This window comes from Ptiloglossa arizonensis, chromosome 3 (genome assembly GCF_051014685.1).
Source record: "Ptiloglossa arizonensis isolate GNS036 chromosome 3, iyPtiAriz1_principal, whole genome shotgun sequence".
Taxonomy (NCBI): Eukaryota; Metazoa; Arthropoda; class Insecta; order Hymenoptera; family Colletidae; genus Ptiloglossa; species Ptiloglossa arizonensis.
This window is the reverse complement of record NC_135050.1, coordinates 15,002,843-15,021,967: the sequence shown is the minus strand read 5'-3', so window position 1 is coordinate 15,021,967 and position 19,125 is coordinate 15,002,843. Positions and strand designations below refer to the sequence as shown.

Below are 19,125 nucleotides of genomic sequence, written 5' to 3'. Positions count from 1 at the left end.
GGTTAGAAACTTGTCAAATTTGTGCTTTATTATTTTACGATTTGTGTAGAATTTCGGTGGAGTTTTTGGTATTTTAACGATCGATTTACGATTAAATACTGTGCAAAGATTGTTACAGGTGATTGTTAATATACTAAGAAGGGGTGATTTGGAAGAATGTAAAATCTCTTAAAATACTCGAAAATATGATTTTTAATTTCTGGAGGTACTTGTAGGGAATTTCAATGCAATTGTTAAAATACTAGGAAGGGGTGATTTGGAAGAATGTAAAATCTCTTAAAATACTCGAAAATATGATTTTTGGTTTCTCGAGGTACTTGTAGAGAATTTCGATGCAATTGATCGGTGTTCAAGTCTACTTGCGAGATACTCGAGTCCATTGCTAGTCGCGAGCAATCTTAGTTGTTCGCGGTCCATCGTTCAAGGAATAAACAGATAAGCATACATTTTCAGTTGCACGGTACTGTATCCAGTGTACAATCGGTAAATGTTGTTCTTTGGACAATGTCTTCGGAAGTTATTTACGAAGAGGCTTCGTTCGATGTGTGGGAAGGAGTTACGTATTACACATTGGAGTTTGATAATGCGAGTGAAGTTTAGGAACGAAAAATCTTTAGTTTGGTTTAGTTTTTTTGAGAAGTTGTTAGTTACAAAATTCAACTAAATAAAGTCAATTATAAAATCGTGATTTATTGAACAAAATTTTGTCCAAGATTTCATCCTAGACGTCCACTGTAAAAAATATCACATATTTGCAATACGTTTATAACTTTATACACTTCTTTACAGCATAGTGTTTCTTATGGATTTTTAAGAATCATTCTGAACGTAAAATTTTCTCCGTTATCGAAAACATTGCGTATTTTTCTTTAGCTCGGATGTCTTACCGATTTTAATACATTTTTAATGGTGCTTACGTTTAAAAAAAATTGTCCAAAATTAATTGACCATGGCAGGTGTGTGTATATATACATACATACATATACGTGAGTCTTTGAAGATGCATGGCCGTTTATTTTAATGGTTAGTCATTAAAGGCCTTTTTCTTTTTCCGATACACATAAATGAATGATAACACTCGTTAAACTACTTCATCCTTAAGTTAATTCTCTTCGGATTATATATGGATATTATACAATAAAGGCATCTTAAACAATTAAACATTTCTTTTTATCGGTAATATACGTTATCTCGATTGCAAACGTTAATTTATTCTTTCAAAGATATACGAAGCTGTCTACTACGTTATTCGTACACGTAACATTATTTTACAGAAACGTATTACACAGTACGAGTAAAAACAGAGAACTGTAGAAAACACTTTCAAGTGTAACATTAACGCGAACTACGTACGCTTAGATGTTTCGTATCGCTGGTAATTATTTATTTAAATCGCATCGAATTTTGCAATCGAGTCGAGCGAGTTGCACCGTAGGAAAAATTTGATCTAATCGTGTTTCATTTTCAATGATTTTGCGTAAAGCACATAAATAATGAAGTGTCTTTGGTAAAATCGAAACGTACAATTTTGTTAAAAAATGTGCAATTGCATAACACGGATACACCGTTTCTTTTATTCGCAAACCGGAACGGAAACAAAATGTCCCAGTTTCCAAACACTTTGAATATTTACTACGAACGAGATACATAAAATATCAAACGATATCGTCATTCGTGATTACAAATTTTCTATCGTATATTCCGATACTGTATTGCCAAACCCTTGATCCCATCGATAGTAATAATCTAGGCACATAAAGTGCACGACTGTCGATATATTCCAGTTTAGGTTCTCATCGGCAGTAAAACGATTTTTAAAATGCAAATCTTTTATAGAGCATTGCGTGTCTACTTTGCGCAACAGAACCATCGTCTGGTGATGGAATCGATACGATTAGGCACCGATAGGAAACTATCGAAAGGTATCGAAATCTCAGGTAGAATCAATTTGGGACCAGTTTTCGATACCAATACCGATGCAACCAACACTTGGTCGTATTATACTTCGTACAAAAAAAAAAAAACTGCAACGATGAGACAAATTTTTGCAATCGATATATAAAACTTAAAAATTTCTCTGCGTTTCTCTTGTTTCGAGAAATTTTCAAAATTCGATATCAAATTTTGCAGAACAAGGATGGAACTTCTAACAAGCAAGTGTGTATTGTACACGAACGATTAATTAAGTAACGATTAGGATGCAAGAGATAATTTTCTACAGAATTTTATTCACTACCGCGTAGAATTATGTACATTTCGAACAATAATTATCGAATCGAACACAGTGTCACATTTCTATTGTTCTGGGTTAAGTCAGTCACAGACCATGCTATCTTTTCAATGTTACCAAGAAATAAAAGCAACGTTTGGGTTTGTAACATCGTACTGTACGGTTGTTTCTTAATTAAAAATGTTACAAGAAAGTTCTTATTTTGTCTAAACGGTATTCATAGTTCGAAGTCCAGTGGTGATTATTTCTTCCCTTTTCTTTTTCGATTTTATCGCCACCGACGTTGCGATAAAAATGTCACCACCTCAGTGGTGACTTCGTTCGAACGATCTTGGTTGCGGATTGCTCGTAATCGAACACGTTTCTAGAGATTATCGTGTCAAAATACCGATATTTGCGTTGATCCTTGATCAAATGCGCGTCGCGTACCGAATAAAGAACAGCATTGGCACGAGAGGTGATTTATTCTGCGAGAGCCACCGATAGAATAGTGCCATCCAGGTCGCTCGGGGAATAGTGCAACCTGAACGACTTACACGCTCCGTCGAGCGGGACTAACGGCAGATTAGCATTTTCATCGGTGCCCAACGCTTAGAAACTCATCACGCTGTCTCGTGACCATAAACCCGCGTTTCTTTCCCCCGTTGCCCCCCTCCACCCCACTGTTTCCCCGTTACACAATACGCGAGCCAGCTATTTACTTCTAATACAGGTAACCCCTTATCCACTCGCGCGTTTTCTATACCTCGGCTTCGAGGCTCGGATAGCCGACAGTTAGGAGGGAAAAGGTATCCACGCGATATTAGAAGCGTTTCGGTAGCTGATTAAATTGGAATACCCGGCTCCGAAGTATATTTTCACGGCGAATATCGGCCCGCCTACGTTCACCCTTTCTTTCCATTCTCGGTGCATTTAATCTCGTCCGTTCCCCCTCTACTCGTTGCACCGTTTCCTCCCCCGTACCTTGTATCGCATGCATTTCTCGCGTCTGTAAGAGTTCTCGATACGAGATATTTTCGCGCGGTTTATGGACTTTCAGCGTACAACCGCGCGATTTTCAAATTTCGATCGTTCAGGGCGCGATTTTCGAATTTTGTTCGAACAACCGTGCGATTTTTAAATTTCGATGGAACAACGTGGCTTTTGAATTTTAATCGACCAACCGAGTGATTTCAAAATGTTGATCGTATAACTACACGATTTTCAAATTCTCTCACGAATAATGAGAATGTCCAGAAATAATATGTAAGAATAAATGTTTGAATTCTCTTGAAATATTAACGTTCTCACAAATTCGTAGTAAATAGAAAAATTTACCAATATTACGTAGAATCTACTCGTAATTGATACAGAAGCAAAAAATAATATTGGTTTGTTCGAAAAGTGATTTCGTTTTCCAAAATGGAGAATATATAACACTTAATAAAATGTTTATACACTCTAAAAAAAACCGTGTTTCATTTTCACCAAAAAACAAAACAAAAACCAAATGACAGAATCGATATAGAACAAGTAACCGAAAATATTTGCAACAATTGCGACATATTTTGAACAATTTTTCAATTCTCGTAAAAGGTTTAATCGGGGTCGAACATTTCAAAACTTCTGTACCAAGAATTCTAAATCAAGAAAAAAATAGAAAAATGCCAAAGAATCTATTCTACCGAAGTGGTGGCCCCTACCAATTTCAATAAAATCCTTCGGAAACATAGTTCCAAGACCCTGAACCGCGAGAGAATGCCAAAAAATCGATTTCTCCGAAGTGCCAGAGTGAAACACCCCCTTAAGGCACTTGTCCCATTTCCCTCGGTTGCAATTTCTCTGCTCGTCGTTGAACGGCGCTCTTCGTCTCCGCGGAAAACGAACTTATTTGCCGAGACAATACCGTTTGACGCTTGCGGGAGTGCAACGTAAGTATCGAGTCTGGCTAACCTCCTAGTTCCACGTTTCTTCAGCCACTTGGTCTCCTCGGCTCGCTACTCCACCCACTCTTTCCCCATCTTTTCTTTGGGCTCGAATCGCGTCGAAATAGGCGCCAGCGCGTGGAACGCAATTAAAACTTTCTCACGGAACGTCACCGTAGGAACGACGACAGGACCAATTTTCTCTTCCAAAGGAAGAAGATTCCCGTCTTACCCGAGTGTCCCGTGGGTGCAATCCTTGGATCGATTTACAAGTGGATCGTTCAAGGCGTATTCGAGTATTCCGATTGTATCTTTTCCGGCTCGTTTCAACGACCGCCTTGCCACCGATGCATTTTTAATTTCTACGATCATTCGGAATTGTTTTCAACGTACACGCGCGTTCCACCAGCCGAACTTTCCACCGATTCGAGTCCACTTCTTTGAACGCGAAACGTTATTTCCTTGTAATAACGTTATTTAATGTACTATTTGTATATTTAAAAAATATGGTAAACGCGAAACGAAGTATCTTGAACGAATTTTTCTCGGTGTTATCGATTTCATTTCTGGAACAAAATTGCTCTAAATATACAGTATCGTGTAAACACGTGTAAATTAAATCTTTATTTTTACAAGATCGAAATAAGTCGATTTAAGTCGATTTTTGGATCTGTTTCGCGTTTCGTGAATCCTTTCTGATAAAAGTGAAAGAAACGTATTATTAGCTGCAGGTTCCCTATATTTTTAACAAATTCCAAATCAGCTCATTAACTGTGGGTTCTGAATTTTTTTAACAAATTCCAAATCAGCTCGTTAGCTGTAGGTTCTGTATTATTTTACCAAATTCCAAATCAGCTCGTTGGCTCTAGATTCTGTATTTTTTTTAACAAATTCCAAATCAGCAAAACGATAATCGCTCCCTAATTTGATGAAAATGGTCGATCTCTGGTACACAAAGTGATCGATCTGGCTCGGAATGACCCGTGTACATACTTTGCTAATTTATTCTACCTTTACAAGATCGCAATGCAGACGCGAATTGTTCGTTCTCACCGTTTGGAAGTAATTTCTGCAACGTTGTAGTTCTACGATACCGTGAAGCGGAGGGCTATTAACAGTTGCTCATTGGATTTTCGATAAAACTTTATTTTGCACTTTATTCGTTCATTAAACCCCGAAATACCGAAAATCGATCGATTAGCAGCGATCTCGAGCGACATTAACCGAACGTTCAAATTTTAACGATGTTATTGCGAATCGCGTGAATATTTCACGTCACTTTGCGTTTTATCGTTATATTTATATTACACCACGTTCGACGGACCGAGTTTCAAAACGGATATTAAAATCGAATCCCCGTAATCATTTCCACAAGTGGAACGAATTCTTTCCCGACGTGTTTCTTTCGCGACTGCGCTTTCTAAAGAACAATTGATTTCATTAACGTATAAACATTTTGTAAGTGTTCATGGGTAGTCGGTACCTATGAGCGATAAATTTTCAAACAATCGATTCGAGGCTTTAAAACAAATCGAAGGAAACTGTTTTCGCGATAATAACAATCGTTCGATGAATTATTCATGGCCGGTCGATAACCGTGCGCGATAAATTTGAAAACAATCGGTTGTAGGAATTTTTCAAAAACGAATCGAAGGGCACGGTGTTTTAACGGAATTAATCCGTCATTTTACGCGTGTCTACGAATACTCGCGCTTTGTACGTTTCTTTTTTCTTTTTTTTCTCTTCTTCTTTCGAATGAGAGGCGCTTTAAATAATTCTCGCATACCCGCGTGCGAGTACACGTAGCTACAACTTGTACACGGTGAGTAAGTTTCGCATTAACGTGTCGCGGGACTTGTCGTGAACGGATTACGCGTTTAATGCACTTTCAACCGTGAAAGATATCGCCGCCGCTTTCGTCGACAGGTTATAAAAGAGCTTTAGTAGCTTTCACTACTGTGAACGATTCGATCGAACGATAAAAGTTAGCGGCGGCACGGTTTTTGTTGGAAAAGGCACGCGGCGCGGTTTCGCGTGGTAAATGGCGCGAGATATGAATTACTCGGGGCAACCTCGCGCCCCGAAACGCATAAATGATAAGTCACGGTGATTCCCGTTTCCACGCTGGAATTCACCGAGCGTTGCCCGGTCACAATGTCAAATGGATTCGAATCTGGATCAATTTCCGCGATATCGATTCCCCGGCTCGTTAAAACGAGATTATTCCTACGAGGTTTTCGTTGCTACGGGCATCGAAACTCGCGTCGTGTAACTGTAACGTGCTTCTACCGTGTTGCTCGAGTTGCTCCATAGCGGACACTGGCGATAGAATTGAGACGTGTTACGATACCGGCGATACCTTTACGCTCGAAATTGATACTGCGGTATCGGGCCGTTCTAAGGAATGTCTTCTCGAACTGTTCGAGACTTATTGGGACATATCGGCACGGTACGTATATCGATTTACGTCAAATTCGATAGCCGTTCGATTGGATTTGCAATTGGTCGGGAGTGAAAATAAACGAGTGTCGCGTTCGGAAGTGGATGTAACGTTGTCGAGAAACGCGCGACAAACGTGTAACGACCAGCTCGAATCAACGATTTCGAGTTTTGCTGACCATTTACGGACTTTACGGTGCGAACGTGATAAAATGATTATTGCGATCATGATTACTCATTGATCGAGTCGTACGTTATTCCTAGGTTAATGGTTACGTGTGTTTAATTGTTGTTACGCTAGACAGATATGAGATAAAAAACGGAGTTAAAAGAAATAACGGTAATAATTGTACCGAGGTAATGATTCGTAAATAAAAAATATTCTTACTCTTGGTTTGCATTCTGTTTCGCTCTTAATTTCGTTATTAAGAAACAAAAACAAACAAAATTTTTCACTCTCTTTCGTCGTCGAATCGACTTTGTTTTTTTCCTATCGATAATGCATTCTGTGCATTCCTGATGCACCATCGCAACGATCGTAATAAGATTGCATTGTCGCACCAGATAAATCGTGAATAAAAATTTAAAAAAGAAAATACCGGTAATAACTGTACGGAGATAATGATTCGTAACTAAAAAGTATTCTTATTTTTCGTTTGCATTCTATTTCGCCCTTAATTTCGTTATTAAGAAACAAAAAAAAAAAAAACAAAATTTTTCACTCTCTTTTGTCGTCTGTCGCTGTCTTTGTTTTTTTATCGATAATGCATACCGTGTGTTTCTGATGCGTCGGCGTAACGATTGCAAATGTAATCGATATGAATCGATCCTCTGGCATCGAGGACAAAGGCGTACCCGAATGATCCTGTAGGCGTGTATGCGTATATATCTGTGTGTGTGTGAACGAAGGAGGGTAGAGAATGAAAGTGGTACTTTTTGTTCTGTCCAGATCGACGTGAAATCGGGAGTCCGCATACCGGCCGGTTCATACCTGGGGACTCATTCTGGTGTTCATGCAACTTTATATTTGTACGATCATTCTCGTGTGGCCCTTTCTCTTGTACAGGGGAACTTATGCACGGGAATTCGTAGCCTGTATGGGCGAGGTTCGCTCGAGAGGCACGATTAAAATTGTTCGCGACATTTTGGTCGTTCTCTCGGCCTTAACCGACGAATTCAATCGGATACTCGGAGGAGTACACTTCGAAGTACTCCTCTGATTCGATAACCTCGCAGATCCTTCGAATCGGTAAACACCGTTGCCTGTGATCACAATTGTCACAAAATTGTCTCATCGTTTCCCGAGAAACTTCTCGCGTTAGAGTTAATTGCACGTCAGTCTCTCGATCCGTGATACGTACAAGGGCGAGCAGATCTGAGAGATAACGACGATTAAATTTCACCTATCTCTCGGAGAAGTTGTCACGGCACAGTGTCAGTTTCGGTCAGTGTCGTGCAGAGTGAGTCACATTTGTGAAAGACCAGTCGTAGCTCCTGTTTAACCGAAGCTAGAGAAAATAGTCGGAGAGAAGACTTGGACGACGCGACGAGCTCCCCTCGTTTTCTTTCTTTGTGTTTTTCGTTTTAGAATTTACAGTCGTTCCTTGAAGGCTTTGTACACACGATAAACGAACCCGAGAAAAACGTTTCTTTGGGATAATTCTATTAAAAAAAAAACTTTGTCCCCTTATTACGAAACTTGCGAAATAACTCGCAGATCGTTCAATTGGTGAACGTATTGTCTTAGTATTGTTAAACGTGAAAGTATTTTCTACAGAAATGAACACTTTGTTTCTTTATGTTTTTCGTCTTAGAATTTACAGTCGTTCTTTGAAAGCTTTGTACCACGATAAACGAACAAGAGAAAAACGTTTCTTTGGGATAACTCTATAAAAAAAATGGCTTTGTCCCCTTATTACAAAATTTGCGAAATAACTCGCAGATTTCAAATTAATTCACTTGAAATGAAGTATACATTTACGAAAGAACGTGACGTAAATATTTTCCTCTGCTAGATTTGCGTGTCGACCAAATGGGAGCTATGACTAGTAATAACTATAACTCGATCTATATGCGTTACACATTTTCACGATATAAGTATTAAGAAACAAAGACACTTCGTCTTTCGAACCGAAAAATTGTTACCAGTCAAAGCGTACACCTTGTGAAAAAGAATATTTCTGCCAACGAATGATTCAGTATCGTTCAGTTTTTGCAACAACGAACGTAAACAATATGACGAATATATACACGAATATATTCTCGATATTTGCTCATCAATATAAATCAAAGTCTCAAAGATGAAAGTGCAAATCAATCTTCCATCTGAAACGAAGGGAAAGTTTGCAGGGGTGAATGAGATTATACTAAATGTGATTGTACTAAAGAAACACGTATTTACTTCACCGGGTGGTGCGTTAGAATTTCTTTTCGCGACATTTTTTTTTTTTCAAAGCAACAACACCGTCGATCGTTACGATCTACAAGGGTGCCGATAACGAGAATTACGCGAACACGAGCCGTAGCGGATCGTTTAATTTACGAAGATTGTAGAAAAATAACGAGGAGTATTTTATCCTGTAACCGATCAATCTACTCAACGACGTTTATCGATCGCCTATCGTTAAAAACGCCAATGGCGCTAATGCCCGGAAGTAGCGATGGAGACCTATCCAATGACATACTCATTAATGCCGATACATATCAATTCTCAAGCATCGTGTGTGGTAACAAACTGGTATCGAGATAAATCGTCATTGGTACAAGTAAGATCTATTTGTTATCCATTGCTCGTATCGATACAATTCAAACATTAGATATCACCGTGACATCTACGAGAAAACACGGTCGGTGGTCTGTTATCGGAATTAGGCATTATTGGAACAACTTCGAATAAATCTTTATTCGAACGAACGATCGAATAAAGCTACTTTATTGCTCGTTCGATGATTCACTCGATAAATGTCGTGACGCGTTGACGATCGAATCAAAGATTTTCGTCTGCGCGCAAACGCGAATCGAACTCTGAAAATTTCTAAAAGAATAACGAAAACGCAACCGATCGAATCGAGACACAACAGGCCATTCCTCTCCTAAATTAGATTTCGCTACCCTCGTTCGTAAAGCTCCCTCTCTGTATCGCTAGAAGGTCCACGAGCTTTCTCGAGTGTAATCGATGAGTTGCGAATAGTAATTAAGCTTTAACGTTCGTTCGATAATTCACTCTATAAATGTCGTAGCACATTGACAAATCGTTAATAGAGAAACACGGTTAAATTCGAACAATCGACCGAAGAGACTTGCGTCTGTGTGCAAATACACCTCGAACATAATAACAAAAATGCAACCAGTCGAATCGAAGAACAATATCCCTCTTTTGAATAAGCTTTCTCTAGCTGAACAGTCCACTCGACTGTAACTAACGAATCGCGAATAGTAAATAAGTTATCAAAGTTCGTTCGATAATTCAGGCGACAAATATCCTAAAACATACTTAGTCGTCGATACTGGATAAACGGTGGCTCGAGATACTATCTAAAGAAATTTAAAACACTTTGGATGTCTAGACCGGGGAAATGGGGTGGGGAAAGTCATTGGACTCTAAAAATTTCCCAAAAAAAAGGACAACGAAAACCGATCGAATCGAAAACCTCTCTTGAATTAGGTTTCCCTATCCCTCTGCCTCTAAACTTAGCTCCGGTCCCATATTGTCAGGGGTTCACGGTTTTCTCGAGTGTAACCGGTGAGTTGCGAATAGTAATTAAGCAGGTATCAAACTCGGTGTAATCGATACACGGATGTACCTACGATCTCCTCCCCTCTCTCTGTCTCTCTGTCTCTCTCTGTTTCTGTCTCTGTCTCTCTCTCATTATTCGCGAACGTACCGTAAAACGGATTGATGCGTATCTATCGATTTCGAAGGGAGATGGGCTCAACGATGGTATCGCGGAATCGCTGGCTGGTGAAGCGTCCTCGTCGACCATTAACGTATCGAAGAACGCGGCTGTCGTCCAAGTGCCGATCGATAATTCCCCATGAAATATTATCCGGTAGGTTGAACGATGCGGTTTTTTTCGGCACACACGTTGCAGAAAGCGAGCGAGCGAGCGAGCGCGTTCGCTCGGTTGCTCGGTCGCTCGGTCGCTAGGAATTCTCAGGTGGGTTGCCCTTGCGTACGTGGTACCTGTTCGGAACCCACGCCCAGGGGGTCCCGTGGGTCCTCTCGAATCCAGTAATAATTCCCCGGGCCGGCGGACCGTGAGCGCATTCTGCTTGCATTACGTGTCTGCATTCCACGTGGCCTTTGGCCCCACCCCGGCGAGGGGCCCGAGGGATCGTTAAGGTAGCACCTTAACGGCCCTTTTACGAAAAGACGCCCGAGGTGGTGTTCTCGCGGGCCGGTGTCTCTCATTATTATTCACCCCGCGTCCACCGGCCGAGTTTCGGTGTGTTGGTAACGCGTATACCTGTCTTCGAACGGCTCGGCAGCATCTCCGCGGTTCCTGACGTTGTTCAGCCTTCCTCGAGCGCGGCGGACGATTCGCCCTTGTTAATTCGCGCGAAAATTCAATCAGCCCGCGGTCATTGGTCCGGAGACCGCAGTTTTCGAGGAATTCCTTACTTTCTTTCTTTTTCTCTTCTTCTTTTCTTTTACGACCGTTCGTCGGTGTCGTTGCTCGGGGAGTTGTTCTTCGTTGCCACCACCGTGGGTAGGTACTTTGGACAATTAGCCCTTTGAACGCAAATTCCGCTCGTTCGGTGTATGCCTCTGTAATTTTTCCGTCACACGTTCCTCGTTTATTCGACGTTCGACGGGAGACAGGACGCGTTTCGATCCCACCGGCACATTGACGCCTGAAATTGATACCCGGCCATCGAACCGTTCCCGGGAACGTCTTCTGGACGACTCGAGACTTATCGAGACATCTGGCGTATCGCTACCTGTCGATTGTACCGAGTTCGATGTCCGTTTGCGCTCACCGGGATAAAGGAGGCGAATCCTAACCACCGGCGATCGGTTCCGACGATGAACGTACGATTGGCACGGTTTCAACGATGGGATACGATGGATCGTCTACGGGTTCATCCACGACGAATCCCTCGAATTTAACCGGTAGGGAATTTAATAATTATTCGTCACGGTTCGAATTGCACGGGATCGATGACTCGCGAATCGAAACTTACTCGGTGGTTTTCTATTGTTTTACGGTTCATCTTTAACACTGGAATTACCGACAGATTTTGTAATAATAAGGTATACCTTATATATTTATATCTAAAAGAAAAAGAAAAGTGGTAAGGTCTTCGGAAAACGTGCCATGGAATTTAAAGTAAATTTTATTACGAAAGCAGTTGAAACCAGTCATTTTCTAACGTTAACGCTAGGTTTACGGATATTTTTTGCGTCAAATTGACGCGTATCGCAGGATGAGATTGTAAAATCAATGCTTCGAAGAAAATGGATTTCGATATTATACTTGTCTCGGTACAAATGGTTAAAGAAGAATGTAAACGGTTTCTGTAATTCTCTGACGCGTCTCGTGAACTTTGCGTTAAATACGTTAAAGGATCACGCGAATATATTGGGTTGTTCGGAAAGTCATTTCGTTTTCCAAAATGGAGAATATATCATTTAATAAAATGTTTATACACTCTAAAAAAAAAATGTCTAATTACAAAAAAAAAACAAAAACCAAACGATCCAATCGAACAATCCAATAGTAGGCGAAAAATAACGAATAATATTCGAACCGTTATCTAGACGAATATTTGTTCGAGATTAATTGAACGGTACGCAACTCTGGCGATAAACTAGCTACATTGTTGTCTCGTTGAGGTCTCGATGTTAATTGGTATTTAAATTGCGTCGGTACGGTATAAGAGATGTCAGTAGGTAGAAAAATATTCCAACGATTATCTAGATGAATATTTGTTCGAGGCTAGTCGAACGATACGCAACTCTGACAATAAACTAGCTACATCGTTGCCTCGTTGAGGTCTCGATGATAATTGGTATTTAAATTGCGTCGATACTGTATAACAGTTGTCAACAAGTACACCTTACCAATACCAATGACAACTTACTTCGACACCTGTTCGAGACATCGTCATAATGCTTGGGAATTGGTACGTGTCGGTATTAATGAGTATGTCATTCTACTGGTCCCATAAGTAGGTGTGGCGTTGATGATCGGGTTTAACTGCATTAACCGGGGCTCAGATTTGTACGGTGGGTTTTCTTCGATGTTTCTTGCCGTTTTTTCTTTTTTTTATACGCATATATGTAATCCGTTTATGTACACGAGGGCGAGTTTAATTTGGTTACTCGTTCCACGTACTTAGGATCGAAATGGAGCAGTAAATTCTCCTACGAAAGTTTAGATCATCGTCGTCGTAACTGTCCAACTGCAATCTGCAATCCACACATTGCGACGCGTGGAACTTTGGTTTAAACAATAGGAAATTCCTGACGCATATGTGTTAATTTGCTATGCAACGGTCGCTATGTGACCGTTAAGTGGGTACACTTTGCAAAGTAAAGCAACGTTGGATCGTAGTCCTTCTATCTTCCATTAATTGTTCTATGATAGGGTAGTCCGTTAAAAATTATAACAATTCGAAGAAAGGCATTCGGTGAAAGTTACACCGTGAATAATATCTTGCTCGTGTTGAGAATTGGTTAATTTTCTTTTCGATGTTTCTTTATTTCTACGGTATGGACACGTTGCAGTGTGCATAAAATGTATTCCGCGCAAGATAAGTGCACGGTGTTGCGCACTATAATGAACGCAAATTCAAACCGGCCGCTCAAGGCCATTGAGTCCCACCACCGTTTTATCTCCCATCTCTTCGTGCAAGCTTGCGGACATACTTTCTCTCTCCACCCCTCTATTTTTCGAATCTGGAAGCAAGAAGCGATACCATAAGGGAAGAGGTAAATTGCGATGTCATTTTCGATCAGGCAACGCTGCCTTGAGCGTCCAGTTCAATTTACGTCTACCATGTCTATTCTAGCAAGAGCTTTGAACTATTTCGAACGAAACGAACTGTAGTTTTAATTGTATGCAATTCGAGCACTTGATCTTTGCGCAACGTGGTGACCAAGTTCGTCGATTACCATGGGGAACGTCAGAGGTGACTTTCACCGATTGGAATGAAATTTGGTAGGCTAGTAGGTTCGTATGTGCAACAATCGTAACCGGAATTGTAGTCGAAGGTGGTCAGCCGGTTATGAAAAATAAAAGTGAAAAGTTTGAAAAAATCGTTTAGTTTAGTATACTTGAGTAACAGAGTACCCTTGCCAATAATAACTATGCCGTAGTGGCAAACGTGGGAGGTTGGTCATAGTTTGCCTCAAATGTAAATTCGTCATGTTTTTCGAACCTGAGAACAAAATCTGACCAGTTTTCTACATTTGTTATTACTTTGTAGTTACTATTGATAGAGATACTTTGTTACTCAAGCACAGTCGATCGAGCAATTATTCCAAACTTTAAATTTTTATTTACATTATTTTTATTTTCAGACTCTGCTACTCGAGCACAGTCGATCGAGCGATTATTCGAAACTTTACATTTCTATTTTTCATAACTGGCGTCTACGGTTAACTTGGGAAATTATTGGACGGATGCAATCCTTGATGCTTGGATTATTCCAAACTTTCCATTTCTATTTTTTATAATTGACATCTACGGCTACAATTCCGGTTAAGATTGTTCTACACGCGAACCTACGAGCCTGCAAAATTTCATTAAAATCGGCGGGAGTCGTTTCTGACTCCCTTGTAAATGTTTCTTACGGAAAAGTGACCGCACGTTTTCCATTTTCCACGGTGCTCGTTCCGACTCGTCCGATAATTAAGTAATAAACCGTGACCTTTGATATCGACGCGAGTGGTTCGATACGGACGGTTTCGTAACGCGAAACAATTCAAGTTGTATCTTCTGCGGTGGCATTAGGCGCAATCACGGATTCGAACGACAGATAGAAATTTAAGGTGTGGCGTAACAAAGCAGAATACAGGATTCTCAAAGATTAGAGATTTGTGCGGTGGTAAATCTCCGGAGAATACCAAGGGTGTGGGTCGATCCACTAATTACGTAATTGTAATGCTCGGAGAAACTCGGTGTTGAGTTGAATAGTACGCCGAGATTGCAGATTGTCTCGAAGTATGCTAAACTGACATTGTTCAATGTGTAAGAACAGAGGATTACGTCTCCGCGTCGAGTGTATCTAGCTATTTTACATTCGGCGGTATTCACAGACCCATTGTTGCACCTAAACCAAGAATTTAGGTGAAAAAGAGCCGTCCGGTGTATCACGGACGAGAAAGAACTCGTTGTTCCATTTTTCGCGCCACCTTGAATATTATTGTCAAGTAAAAAGAATTGCGTATTTAATACTCGCGAAAACGACTCTTCGATTGAGCGATTATTAGACGAAAGGATTAATATTATTACTGTACACAGACACGAAGAAAAATATTAATATTATTACCATAATTGCATACAGAGCAAAAGATTCATGTTATTACCATACGTATGTGTAGAAAAAATATATTGATATTATTACCGTACATGTACATAGAAAAAAGATACCGATATTATTACCGTACATAGTCCAATAATTTTTCTTACGTATAGTGAAACTTTCATGGAAAAGTAACCGAGTCGTTCGGTTTATTGCACGTGAGAAAAACAACTCGTTGTTCCATTTTTCGCGCGACCTTGAATATTATTATCAAATAAAAGGAGTTACGTATTTAAAACCCGTAAATGCGGCTCTTCGATGAAGCGATTATTGTACAAAAAGATCAATATCATTACCATACATAGTTTCTTACGTATAGTAAAACTTTGATGGGACAAGTTTTATTCTACGTATTACAGGTTTGGAAATAATTAAAGCGCAATTGGTCGCTGGACCATTCCGCATAATGGACTTACCTGTCCGAGAACTTGTCTGCTTTCGCCTCTTGTCCTTGTTCGTTCCTTCTATACCTGTAGACGGTCCGACTGGTGATTCGCGTGGAATTCAATCGAGCTAAGGGAATATTTGGAGAAAACATTCCGTTGTATTCGCGCGGAGAAAATTTCAGTGGAAAAATGATGTTCGTGTCTATTTCGAACGGCGACTCGTCTCGAAAGTTTCACCCGGCGCGGCGAGAAAAATGATTCGTGTTCCGCGTGCACGTCGGGAGGATTTTTTACCATTACGATCGACCGTTACGTTTTCTATTGAACAATTTTATTATTGAACGAAACGTTGCATCACCGCGGGAGCATTTTCATTCGCCCCTTCTTCGACTGTAATACGTGTAATCACGTTACGCAAGCTAATAAATTTTATGATTATAACCGAAGGGCGATTGAACGGTATTTCGAAGCAATTTGACACGATCGTAACGATAATTTCCATTGTCAATGGATTTATAGCGCGACGTTGAATTACACCATTAAAATCGCAAAATTAAATTTATCCCCCTTTTATCCGTCGGGAACGATCGTTTCGCTATTCGAAGGATCGTTTCCACGTCAAACGTTACGTTGAAAATAGAATTTCACGTTAACGCGATCGCTATTAATTGCAATACGTTCATTGTGATTCGTTCCTTCATTGAATTCACGTATCTCGCGATAAGTTCTCCGTTCAATCCGTTAACGGTAAGACATCCGACGAAGTCGCGATCGGTAATTTCCCCAATTTCGTTAAAATTAAAATTCCATCGCGGAGAACAACCCGATACCGCTGATTATCTCGAGCACTATTATTCGTTACGACCGGAGGATCGCTTGATAAATTTTCTAATTGATATTCCCGTCGTACAAGCATTTGCTTGTTTTAATCCACTTGGCTTCTCTTACTCGAACGGTTCAATTTACTTTTTCTCGTTAAGTTTTCTTTCGCGGTGCGCGTAGCCGGTGCGCCGATTTTCTTTCTTATTTCGTCCGGAACGAGTTCAGCTTTCCCGGAGCAAGACCCAGGGGCGGCGATCGGTGAAGAAAAAAACCAAAAAAAAAAAGGAACGCGTCTGCAAACAAATTTCAACGCGAAAACGTAACCGTATAAATTCACGTAGTAATAATAAATTTCACGTGGAAACGGTTTTTCTCGTGCGATCGTATCTTGTTCCGCGGTCACGAATGATGCGGTCTTCCCTGTCGAAGCGGAGATACGCATCGCGGTTGGAAAAAGTTGAGTTTCGTCGTACGGGTCCTTAAATCACATCCTCGACGTCCGGGGAATGTCTCGTTTGACTCGTAGCCGGGTACCGAACCGATCAATCGGTACCGAAAGGCGGTTATTATTCCGCAGCCCTTTAATCTTTCTTTTTCCTTCTTTTTTTTTCCCCCCTTTTTTTATTCGGTACTTCGAGCGCGAAATTATCTTTGATTACAACAACGGTTATTCAACGATCGATTACTGCCTCGAACGGCATACAAAGCATTGTTATGTACAAACGGCATCGCCTATAGACCTCATTTCCTGTACTCTCGATCGCGCCCAGTGACTTCTATAGACGCTTTTCTCAAGCGTTCCGGTAATTGGACGAGCGCAAAAGGAACCATTGTCTCTCTTCATCCACGGTTGCAGCAAAGGAATCATAATCCCTCGTTATTATTCCTAGTGTTCCTCCTTTCCCCTTCCTCTCCGTGCTTCTTGCTTCTTTCTTCGTTTTCTCTTATCTCCATACAATACGAAGGTCCTCGGCGTTACCTTGCTCCATCGTCCTCTACCTCACCCCCTCGCCCCCAGTGCCTCGAGACTTTTGCTTGCTCTTCTTCTTCGTCTGGAATTTCTATCAGCGCCGTTGGATTTATCGACGGGGACAATAGCGAATCTGGATCGTGTCAATTCGAGAAATCCTTAAGGTGGTTAGCGGTTACTCTTATCCAGAGTCCAAAGAATTCTTCATTTATACCGGAACCCTTGCTATTTGTTACCAGCTTCAGATATTTTCGTATCGTACGTTGGATAATAATTAAAACGGATATTGTTCCTTACGACAGGACAACGCGAGCTTAGACATTAGAATCGATTGTAGAATTCTTAATTTTCACCAGAACCCTATTTGTTACCAACTTGAGATACTTTTATATTGTACGTTGGATAATAATTAAAGCGAATCTTTTTCCTTGCGACAGGACAATGCGAGCTTAGAAATTACAATCGATTGTAGAATTCTTAATTTTCACCAGAACCCTATTTGTTACCACCTTGCGATATTTTTATATCGTACGTTGGATAATAATTAAAATAAATTTTGTTCTTTACGATACGATAACTCAAGGTTAGAAATTACAATCGATTGTAGAATTCTCAATTTTCACCGGAACGCTTACTATTTTTATATCGTACGTTGAATAATAATTAAAACGGATTTTGTTCCTCTACGACAGGACAACGCGAGGTTAGAAATTACAATCGCGTTGTAGAATTCTTAATTTTCACCGGAACGGTTGCTAGTTTTCTATCGTACGTTGAATAATAATTAAAACGGATTTTGTTCCTCCACGACAGGACAATGCGAGCTTAGAAATTACAATCGATCGCGGAATTCTTAATTTTCACCGAAACGCTTGCCATTTGTTACCAGCTTACGATATTTTCATATCGTACGTTGAATAATAATCGAAACGGATTTTGTTCCTTGCGACAGGACAATGCAAGCTTAGAAATTACAATCGAAACGATCGCTCGATCGAAAACTGTTGTAGAAATTGGTATTCTTCGGCCATCTTGGCTGGCTTAACTTGCATCGGAAATTATCTCTTTACGTTTGGTAAAATTGAGGAAAAGCTAACGATGCAACGGTTTGAGCGTAATAAATCGAAAACGTACGATTCGGAAAGTAAGCGGTATGTGTCGATTCGTCGAGAGAAAATGCAGGTGAGAAACGTACAGGTGTAGTTTCTGTTATTGGTTCAACATCCATTCAATTCTTATTTATTTTACATCCTTGAAAAATTCTATTTCTCCGTCACTTTTTAGACCGTGGATACCTCTTCGTATATTTCACTCGCGTACTCGATATAATTTACAGTAACGTTTGTTTACTTGCACACTACTAATGCCCCTTGGTATGTTCGAAATGACGAAATTCGGAAGGACCTCCAAGTGAAAACAATTACCGACGAAATCAACAGCCGCTGCAAGAGTTACAAGAAAAGAATAGACAATCACCCCAACGAACTAGCAAAAAAGCTATACGAAACCAATCTACCCCGCAGACTGAATAGGAAACATCCTAAGGGTTTACTATCCTAAAGGCACCTTACCTATACAGATGTTCTCCATAGGGATAACATCCACGTGTTAATCAACCTCACTCGATAACACAATTTACCGAATGTTCTTGCCGAACAAATTGTAAAGACACTTGGGTATTTATAAAAAAAAAAAAACTTGCACACTAAACATTTACATCTTCGTGGGTCCTCTTATTTAATAATTCTGAATTTGACAAGATCGTAGCGATTCCTTGAATCTTTCGAGCAATTCAATGTCTCAAAATCGACGAATAAACGTGTTGCTTTCGAAAGGAGGTATTTT

The 19,125-nt window shown here is 40.3% G+C and overlaps 1 protein-coding gene across 1 annotated transcript in view; it reads left to right on the top strand.

Moving 5' to 3' along the window:
- The window catches only part of Dally (division abnormally delayed protein), a 234,309-nt gene that overhangs the window by 82,972 nt on the left and 132,212 nt on the right, over window positions 1-19,125 (top strand). The gene's annotated exons all lie outside the window — the stretch shown is intronic.